Here is an 11,528-nt window from a genome sequence, read left to right on the forward strand (position 1 = left end):
GGATTTAAAGCGTTTTCCTTAACCCCTTAGCTACATACATGGCACTAAGTCAACCTTAATATCCTCATTTCAATATTTAAGGAAACTCATGAAAATACGTAACTCACTTGCTGCCCCTCTTTAAAAGCTACTATTTTCTATACAAGGGGCAGGTAGAAATCATAAGTTAAAATGTATAGTATGGTAGGATTTTATTTAAGCATGGTAAGGAACAAGGAAGTGCTACAAAATCTAAAAATGTCAGCAAAGGACACTTTGACAGCTTTGTAACCTCATATGGAAGTAAATCTAATAAAAGGCCAACGCCCACAAGAGGGTTGGTTTTTTACACTTATTCTTCAAGGGCTTTCCATACTAAAATTCATCATTGATTAAAAAAAAGGGTGAAGTTGAGCAAGAGATGGAATGGGCTGACTTAGGCTCCCAAAACAGAATATATTTCAGAATTTTGCAATGCATGGGCAGCTAGCAAGTTCTAGTATATTCATGGTCTTAAACACCTCTCACTTAGCCAAATCTCAACCATACAATTAAGTAATACAAGAGTGGTAGGAAATATAAGAAAAACCTCATATTTTCTGAAAACATGGCATAGATAAAAAGATACAACTCTTGACAAATTAAAAATTCCTAAAGTAAGCTTACTAATTCAATCTAGAAATTCTTAGTGGCTTGCTTAGGCCATAAACTTGAGGAATGTATGTTTAAATTTATAAACCCTAACTTCATTAATTTAACACATAAAAGCATAGTTAAAAACATGGCTTAACTCAAGAAAACACAAGAAAAGGATTACAAATTTCCCTTGCAACACACGGCTGGAACACTCCAAAACAGGGCACACACACATATGGTTTCTTCATGTACACATATACACAATAGATAAAAATAGTCATCACTTGTGACTAACAAACTTAAACCAGAAAATATGCCATCTCAATGATAAAAGACACGCGGTAAAACCATCTCAAAACACTCGATCTGCCCATAAAACAGGAATTTCGGTTACCACCCCTCTAGAACAACTACTAAAGAAAGCAACGAGAAACTGGTCTAGAAACTATCACAGTTACTCGGCTAACACAGAAATTTGAAAACCCCCAAATCACAAGAAAATTTCACGGGAGGATTATTACCTGGTTTAGTCCACTTTCAAGCCACGGAAATACGCAGTAGACGAGGAAAAGGAAGTGTAACGGCCCGATCTTTTATTTAGAAATAAAATTACAGATAAAATTTTTTATGAGTTAAAGCAAATTATCAGATGATTTTTTTATAAACCTAGAGTTAAATCTCCATTATTATTATTATTTTCCCTCAAACCCATGAATTCTCTTCATAATACAACTCCTCTCTACCGGATTTTTTCTTCTTTGAATTTGAAACACGCACCAAACCTAATCCACCCACATGCACATGCACATGCACATGCACGTCTCTTCCTTTATTTTTATCTAGGGTTTTCTTTAGGTTCTCAAACATATATACATATACACGTTTCACTCACCAAAGAATACAAGCCGCAATGCCCTCCACCGTGAGTCTTCAATCACGTATCAATAAAATGCATGCACGGCTCCATCTGTTTCCTCCGCTTGCACGACACTGTGTTTATTTATACACTCACACACAGCCTTACACACACTGCCTTTGATATATCCTAGGGTTTTCAGAACCGAAACCAACCCCACGTTCAGTCCCGCAGCACGGCGACCCCCCGGTTCACCACTTAGCGTTCATCCTCCAAACACAACCAACACTCACCGTAGAGCAAACACGAGACCACCGCACAACTACAATCACGCAGCAACCATAGCTCTTCCTCTCCACCCTCGAAAGCAGCCCAAACTCAGTAGCCACCATCATCATCTTCCGTGGAAAGCGGAAGCTGAAGCTCCTCTGTTTTAGCCCATCGAAACAGAGCATCCTTCCCCAAACCGAGAGCCATGTTCTGCCACTGGTGGGTCGCGGCGCCACCGTCAGCAGCAACAGATATCGCCGGAGGTCTAGCCTCCACTGCCCAGTGACGCCCAACGCCACCACCCGAAGCCCCCATGCACGTTGTGTGGTGTGAAAAATCTCTCTCCGTTCTCTCTCACTCATCCTCTCTCTCGGCATCGCACTAACCAGCCCAAAGGAACCCAGTTGCGCCGCTTTGGTTCCAGCCGCCGTGCCGTGCAGCTCCTCCCTCGGTGAGCTCCTCCATCGCAGACCCATCTCTCTCTCTCTCTCTCAAACGCTGTTGTTTTTTTTCTTGTTTTCGGATGTGCCAAGATTTCGGGTTCTAGAAAGAACCTTAGTTCCTGTTGGGCCGTGGGCCTTAGGCCCGTATAAGGGTGGGATGGGCTTATAATTCTTTTGTTTGGGCTCATGTGGTAATATCTTTATGGGCTAGAATATGCAACTATTTCAGATTATAATAATGTTTAAATGGACTTGTATTTTTTTAAATTGGATTTGACTAAGCTGTGGGCTGGGCTTGAGGTTAATTAGATTTGTATCATGGTGATAGAGTTGTATTTTAAGTGGGACATATAAACTCTAGATATACAGAATTGATGTCAATATTATAGAGTCAATGTGATTTTAGAGTTTGAAAGACCAAAGTTAATGAAAAATATAGATTAAGTTGGAATTTCTAGTTTAATTAAGAGGTATGTCTTTAAGTAGAAATTTACGTAAGCTACGTGTCTATCTTATAGGAAATCAGTCGCGCCCGGAAATTATTGGATTAGCACTATGAGGTAAGTAGCATGATCATATCCTTATGCGTATGTACAGTGAGCTGTTTGTCTTTTTATAAAAGATATTATGCATGTATGCCTTTATTGGAAGCCCCTTTTTACGTACCCAAAATATGATAAAATTATGAAGAAGTCATGATTTTTATGTGAAAGATTATTCATAAAATTATTTAGGAAATGCATGATTTTATGAGAGAGTTATTTCGTAAAATATTTATGAAAAATCATGATTTTATGCGATGACACATGTATCATGACATTTGAGAAAGAATGCGATTTCGTTTGAAATCTATGATATGATATGTATGTGATTTCTTTTGAAATCTATGAAATGTCAAGTATGCAAGTATGATTTGATAAAATATGTAACGGCCTATGTTATGATATGAAACGGTACCTATGTTATGGGCATATTGCATTGCCAGGTCGTGCATGCTGGTAGTGCACCCAGTATTGTCTTCCTTATGTATGGATTCCACAACCCGCGGCCACGGGCGGAATCGGAATCTATTTAGATTCGCTAACCCTAACTCACAAGGGTCAACAGTGGGTAACGGCCTATGACAAGTGAAAGATAAGTTAATGTTTATGTCATGTTATTTATGAATGTATTTATGAATATGCACGCTTTTTAAGAAACCTTATGTTTATTATGTTTACTGTATGATGTGTTGCTTATTGAGTATTCGACTCATTTTAGTTTGTTTTTATGTTTTTAAACCACCCCAGGTGATGACATTTATGAAGACGAGACTGCAGGACAGAACTTGACCCAGGGAGGCGAGACAGAGGCCTAGACAGATTATGTTATGATTATTTTTATGGTTCTAAGTTTCAAATAAATTATTTTGATAAGCACATGAGACTTCCTTATTTTTCATAAGTGCTTCCGCAGACCTTATTTTGGATTTTCAGTATTTATTGAAGTTTATTATTTTATGGAAATTTTTCGCATCTGGTGCATTGTTAAAAAGAAAAAAAGTTTTAAGTTCAAGTTTAGTAGTAGCACACTGGCTCCTCGAAAATTCTAAAATGTCTTTTCGGGAACGGGGTGTTACAGGAAGGGAATCCGAATGATCCAAGGTTGGAATACAATAGAAATTTTTTTAAAAACAAACCCTAGGCTAAACCCATAAATCTAAGATTTCAAACTAGAGATTAGAGCCATAAAACTCACTTACAAGGTCGATTTTCCTTGAAGATTTCGGTGGGGATCCTAAGCTTGGGAAGTGGAAGAGATCGGCTTGAAGAGAAGAGAGGTATTGCACGGCTAGAGGAAACCGAGAGTCTCTCATGTGAAGGAAGGAGACTTGAGGAAATTTTGCTCTTTTGTGTGCCTTAGAACCGACGGTGTAGGGAAATGAGGAGAGGAAATTACTTGCCTTGCCTTGGACGCTGTCGTGTAGGAGAAGGAAAGGAATTCACTTGGCTTATGGAGGAAGCTACGGGTAAAGGAGATTTACTTGGCTTCTTGAGGAAGCTTTGGTTTCGAGGGGAAGAAAAGTCAATGAATTTAAATTAAACTTGTCTCATAAGTAAGGGAACGAATGGTGGAGATCAAATGTGGGGAGTTCAAAAAGAGTTTGGGCCATTTTCATAATAAATAAAATTAAAAGATTTAAGAGAAATATTTTAAAGTCTTAAAAATAATACTCTTGATTTATTTTAATAAATTATATTTTAAAATAAAACATACTCATTTTAAAATAAAATAATTGGAAGTAATAAAAAATATTTATCATAAAATATTTAACTTTAAGAATTAGTAAAATGACGTAAGGACTTACGTAGTAGGACTCGGATATTACACCACCGGCGGTGACTTTTTCCACCTATGCTTATCTGTCTCTCTGTATCGCTCTCAACTCTATGTCGTGCCTGTGTGGGTGATTGTTCAATCCAAATAGCTTATTGACCCATGTGATTCCGAGCTCCGAAGCTATGGGGTTCTTGCTCCAAGAGGCGCTCAAGATGCTCTGTGGTCTGGATCAGTGGGCCTATGCTATGTTCTGGAAGATCGGATGCCAAAATCCTAAGTAAGTAAACGAGAGAAGAAAAATAAGAACTTCGAGATTTTCCACTTTTTTCTTTTGTTCTTGTTTTGGCCAGTGGGCAAAGTCAACTTAGCTAGCTAGTTGAGCTCATTTTAGTTTTGCTCACTTGAGTTTTGAAAATTAAGTAGGTCCTGTTTGGGAACTAAACTGTTCTAAGATATTTTCAGTCTAGTTGACTACAATTTACAAATTATGAAAATTACTAAAGACACAAATAAATTCTACAAAGGATTTCACAAACAGACGTGGTAGTGCCACGTATTTGTTTTTTCAATTTCTCCCCCAGCCCCACGTCTCTCCTCTACTCCCAACAGAGCCCAGAGTGCCCCCGCATCTCCCTGCATTCCCAAACCCCCAACCCCATCGAAGCTATACCATCTCGCACCACCGCCGCTGCTAGGTTCCATATTAATTTGTATTTCTCAGTAATTTAGAAAGGTCTAAAGGTTGATGTTTTCTAGATTCTTTGATCCGCTATTTGGTTATCCAGAAAAGTGTGGGTAACTAAGACAAATAAGCTAGAAGACATTTAAATAAGTTTTGCCAAGCGGTCTTTTTTTTTTTTTTTTTCCCTTTCATGGGTCCCCAATCAATAATATCGAAGGTATTACTGATTGTGGAGCCACCATTCTCGAAGCTAGTTTGAAGTTAGAAATTTCTCGCAATCCACAAATCTTGGGATCTAAAGCAAATTCACCCACCCTCCAAGAATTATTTTCTTTTTAATAAAAAACAAAACAAATCAAAAAATAAAAATCTGGGAAAGAAAAAGACAAACATTTTAGGACGGCCTGGTGATGAGCTCAGAGGCAAATATATCAGATGGGTCTGAGAATTAGGAGTGGTGGAATTGGGGGAGCAAGAGAGAGAGAGAGAGAGAGAGAGAGGCAACGAAGAGATGGAGAATAATAGGTATGTATCAATAAAATAACAGGCACTGCGAAAGTGGGTTGGTAGCGACATTGGTGTCGACTCTGTCGACAGGAACTAGCGGTGAAGCTAGGTGGGCTTGGGTTTGAGGGGTTGGGACAGGGAGGGGGAGGGGGAGTTGAGGCGGGGTGGAATGCAGAGGTAAAAACAAAAATAGAAAAAATGAAAATAAAAAATAATAACTTAGATGACATGGCATTGTGCCATCTCAACTTATGGGATTCTTTGTGGAATTCTTGTGTGGCTCTAGCAGCCCTCACAAATTATTTCACTACTATTTGTAATGGATCCTTTTGGTAATGACTGTTTCAAGTTAGTCACCTTCCAAGAAGAGCAAGATATATATAGAAAGAGAGAAGAAGAGAAGGAATTGAGTTGTATGAATTCTAGAGTTGGCTTCCTTCCTAGCTCGAGGTGTATTAAAACGACAATGTTCTGTATACAATTACAACAATTCAACACATCACACCAAAAACAACGTCACTTCCTAATTACAATCCTGTATTTATTTCCTATCAAGCAGCACCGTTCCACTTATTACCTCTGACTTACATGCAAAACGACACAAAATGACAACACTATTTAATGAAAACCGTATCATCAAATCCCCAACTAACTAAACTGCCATCCTCTACAATTCCTTTCCACATTAGCTTTCCACTCATCTGCCATTCACATCCATTCTAGCTCCCATCTCAGCCCGTTACCTACCCCTCCCCTTCAAAGCACCTTGCCCACAAGGTGAGAAAATTTATCACGAAGTTGCCAATAGGATTTCCAAGTGGCATCATCCACTCCAGCTCCCTTCCACCGCACTAAAACTTCCCATTGTGAATGTTCTTGCTCCTATGCTGTAAAATACATTAATGCTCTAGTGTCAACGCAGATCAACTGATGGTAGTGTGGAGAAAGGTGAAACATGCTGGCCCACTTTCTTTTCTAAGTAAGAAACATGAAATACAGGATGAAGTGAATCATGCTAAGGAAGATCAAGTCTTTAAGCAATCTGAATCCTATGTGTGATCTGAAATGGTCCACAAAACCTTAGAGAACGCTTGAATTTACACCTAACAACCAATGAATGTTGTCTGTGAGTCTATAAGCCTAAGATACACCCAATCTCCAACTGAAAATTCCCTCTTAGTCCTCATCTTATCAGATTGAAACCTCCTTCTCTCCTGAGCTGCTTGCAGATTATGTTTTAAGGTGGCCAAAATCTGATCCCCGGTCATCAATAATTCCTCCCCTACTTGATTAGATGTCAAGTTTGGTATATAATTCAGTAGCCTTGTAGAGTCCTGAATATACTACCACTCAGTCAATGTCAACTATTTGAACCACTACCTTGGCTTATCTCCTATGAAGCTTCTCAAAGAATGCTCAAGGCATTTATTAATAGCGTCAGTCCACCCATCACTTTGGGGGTAATAAACAGAAGAGAAAGAAAGAGTTAGGTAGCATTTGGGTAGTGAGGTATTCTCAGGTATTCTGTGAATAGTAGTGTAAAAGTAATGAAAAAATGATGATAGAATATTGAATAGTAGTGAAAGGTAGGTGAAAACTATTAATAAAATAATGAATAGTAGTGATGTATTATGAGAATACCTCATACCCAAAATACGATTGAAAGTAAAAGTACTTTTATTAGCATTTGAAGGAAAAGGAAGTCGAGTATGCTTCGAACGAGCACAAATATCGCAATCAGAAATAATACAAGCATTATTATTGAAAGAATTGGGAAGATGTAAACGAGAAGGATGACCTAGGCATTGGTGCCATAGGATCTTATTAGCAAGAGTCTGAGTAGAAAGAGTTGTGACGGGTTGAGGTTGATACATGTAAAGTCCATTGCAAAGCTCACCCACTCCAATCAGCTTCGTCGACTGAGGGTCCTAAAAAAAACATTAAGTAGAGGAAAAAAAGACAAGACAAGTATTATTAGAGGTGAGTTGGGGTACAGAGAGTAAATTAAAATGGAATGAAGGGACAAAATAGACATTAGATAAAGTTAGGGATTCGGCCAAATGAATTGTGCCGATCCCTTCAGTGGGAGGTAAAAGACCCGTGGGTAAGCATACGTTCGGCACATGGGGAGGAGATGAAAGTGCAGAGAAAAGGGTCCGATCATGGCACATGTGATGACTAGCTCCACTATCGATGATCCATGTTCGGCCTTGAGGAGAAGAGAGATTGGAAGAAACATTTCCCACGAAATTTGCGGAAGGATTTGATGGGCTTAGCAAATCCAAGAGTTTTGGGTAGAGATCGGGAGTGAGACCAGGTATCGGCGAGCTTGCGGTGGAGGAAGACCTGGTGAGCCATGGGCAGCGGATTCGGTGGTGGTTTGCCGAGAAGAGATGGAGGAGACTTCGTGCGGGGTTCACGACCAGGAGCGTACCCGATGCGGCACCAACACCTGTCACGCGTATGGCTGTTCAGCCACACTCTGAGCATTTGAATGGTGGTTGTTGGGAGCCACTTGAGTGAGCGGCGAAGCTTTGAAGCTCTGATACAATGTTAAGAATTGAACACTTTATTTCTCCAAAGTCTAAATTACAGTGTAAGGACATTTAAAATATATAGATACAGTCCTACTCTTTCTATGGTAACTATTAAATAGGAAATAATTACACTTGAATGACAAATTTCCTAAATAATTACAATTAAAAACAAATTGCCTAAGATCAAGAAATTGCTAATTTGAGGATTTGATTCTGTCAATACTCCACCTCAAGTTGGTGCATGGAGATCTGTAATGCCCAACTTGGGTAGAAAGTGTTGGAAAAGTTCCTGTCCCAAGGCTTTGGTGAAGATGTCAGCGACTTGCTCATGAGAAGAGGTGTGAACAGCTGTAAGGAGACCGACCCAAATTTTATCACGAACAAGGTGACAATCAATTTCAATGTGTTTTGTGCGCTCGTAAAAAACAGGGTTGTGAGCGATATGTAGAGCAGATTGATTGTCATAATAAAGACTGATAGGTTCAAAATGAGAGATGCCAAGATCTGTGAGGAGTTGTTTCAGCCAGGTGAGTTCTCGCAAGTGGTAACTGCCATGGCGTGATATTCGGCTTCAGCGGAGGAATGTGCCACTGTCGTCTATTTTTTTGTGCGCCAAGAAATAGGGCTCGTGCCAAGCTGAATGAAAAATCCTATGGTGGATCTTCGAGTAGTGGGACTGCTGGCCCAATCGGAGTCTGTGTAAGTGGTGACATGCAAAGTGCTAGATGATGAGAAAAAAATACCTTGACCTGGACTGCCTTTGAGATAGCGAAGAACGCAGATGGCAACTTGCATGTGTGGATCACGGGGAGCATGCATGAACTGGCTGAGAATATTTACTGTAAAAACAAAATCAGGACGTGTTATAGTCAGGTAGATAAGACGTCCAACCAGTCGTCGATAGGCACCAGGGTCGATGAGGAGAGAGCCATCACGGTCTGTGAGCTTCAAATTTTGTTCCATGGGAAAGTGAGCGGTCTGAGCACCAAGTTGACCACTATCAGTCAGGATATCAAGTGTGTACTTACGTTGGTTGAGGAAGAGGCCTTTCTGAGATCGAGCAACTTCGAGACCAAGGAAATATTTGAGGGAGCCGAGATCCTTTGTTTTGAAGTGTGTAGAGAGAATGCTCTTGAAAACATCGATCTGAGAAATATCATTTCCAGAAACTAGGATGTCATCTACATAAACGAGGACAATAGTGATGCTGGTGTGAGAGATAAGAGTGAATAAAGAGTGGTCTGCCTGAGACTGATTAAAACCTGCATTAAGAAGCACAGTGGTTAGTTTAAAAAACCAATTGCGGGAGGCTTGTTTGAGACCGTATAGAGATTTCTAGAGCCGACACACACGAGTCTCCCCCTTAGGGCAATATCCAGGTGGTGGAGTCATATAGACCTCTTCATCAAGATCACCATGTAGAAAAGCATTGTTGACATCAAGTTGTTGAATGACCCAATTTTTTATGGCAGCAACTGCCAGTAAGTAGGGGACAGTGGTCATTTTGGCAACTGGAGCAAATGTTTCATGGTAGTCAAGACCTTCAATCTGGGTGTAAGCTTTAGCAACTAATCGAGCTTTGTACCTCTCAACAGAGCCATCAGCTTTGAGTTTAGTTTTGAAAACCCATTTACATCCAATGGGTTTCTTACCAGGGGAAAGGGCTCAAGAGTCCAAGTGGCATTATCCTCTAAGGCTCGGATCTCAGAACTCACGGCCTCATGCTAATGAGGATGGCGAATGGCAGTGGGATAACAGGAAGGATCAACAGATGTTGTGAGAGCAGTTAAAAAAGTAAGATGAGAAGAAGAAAAGCGAGAATAGGAAAGGAAAGCAGATAAAGGATGAGCAATACCTGAAGCTGATGCAGCTGATGAGGATGCAGTGGACTCCGTATGTATGGTCGGGCAGACGTAATCTTGAAGATATGTGGGTCGAGTGGTGGTGCGTCTAGGACGAATGGAGAGTGTAGATGGTAAAGGTGGGGTGGGTCGGGAATAGAAGTGGAGGGGAAGGGAGAAGTTATAGGTTCAGGAACGGGGAGAGGAATAATGGGTAGTGATGGATCTGAAGAAGAATAAGCAGTTTGGAATGGGAATATTTGTTCATGAAAAGTAACATCACGAGAATAAAAAATAGCTTGGGTTTCTAGGTTGTAAAGTTTGTAAGCTTTATGTTGACCAGGATACTCAAGAAAGACGCATTTTGAGGCACGAGGTGAGAATTTGTCGCGGAAAACATGAAGAGTTTGAGCGTAACAAAGACATCCAAAGACACATAAATGAGCGTAATTTGGTGGGATATTGAAGAGAAGTTCAAAAGGAGATTTATTTTGAAGAAGACGACTCGGGGTGCGGTTAATAAGATAAGCGGCCGTGAGAACACATTCACCCAAAATTTTAATGGTAAATGTGCTTGAAATCGGAGACTACGAGCGAAATTCAAAAGGTGCCGGTGTTTGCGCTCCGCAACACCATTTTGTTGCGGAGTCTCAATGCAGGTACGTTCATGAATGATCCCGTGGTCATGAAGATAATTTTGAAATTTGTGGGAAAGAAATTCTTGTCCATTATCAGTTCTTATAATTGTAATCATGGTGTTGAACTGATTCTGGATAAGTGCAAAAAAATGTATGAGATGAGTATATGCTTCAGATTTATGTCGCATGAGATAGATCCAAGTGGAGCAAGAGAAATCATCAACAATAATAAGAAAATAATGTGCACCACAAATTGAAGAAGTATGGTAACCGCCCCATATATCACAAAAAATACGATTGAAAGCAAAAGTACTTTTATTAGCATTTGAAGGAAAAGGAAGTAGAGTATGCTTCGAACAAGTACAAATATCGCAATCAGAAATAATACAAGCATTATTATTGAAAAAATTAGGAAGATGTAAATGAGAACCTAGGTGTTGGTGCCATAGGATCTTATTAGCAAGAGTCTGAGTAGAAAGAGCTGTGACGGGTTGAGGCCGTTACATGTAAAGTCCATTGCAAAGCTCACCCACTCCAATCACCTTCGTTAACTGAGGGTCCTGAAAAAAACATTGAGTAGAGGAAAAAAAGACAAGACAAGTATTATTAGAGGTGAGTTGGGGTACAGAGAGTAAATTAAAATGGAATGAAGGGACAAAATAGACATTAGATAAAGTTAGGGATTCGGCCAAATGAATTGTGCCGATCCCTTCAATGGAAAGTAAAAGACCCGTGGGTAAGCATACGTCCGGCGCATGGGGAGGAGATGAAAGTGCAGAGAAAAGGGTCCGATCATGGCACATGTGGTGGCTAGCTCCAC

Source organism: Juglans microcarpa x Juglans regia, chromosome 7S (genome assembly GCF_004785595.1).
Source record: "Juglans microcarpa x Juglans regia isolate MS1-56 chromosome 7S, Jm3101_v1.0, whole genome shotgun sequence".
NCBI lineage: Eukaryota > Viridiplantae > Streptophyta > Magnoliopsida > Fagales > Juglandaceae > Juglans > Juglans microcarpa x Juglans regia.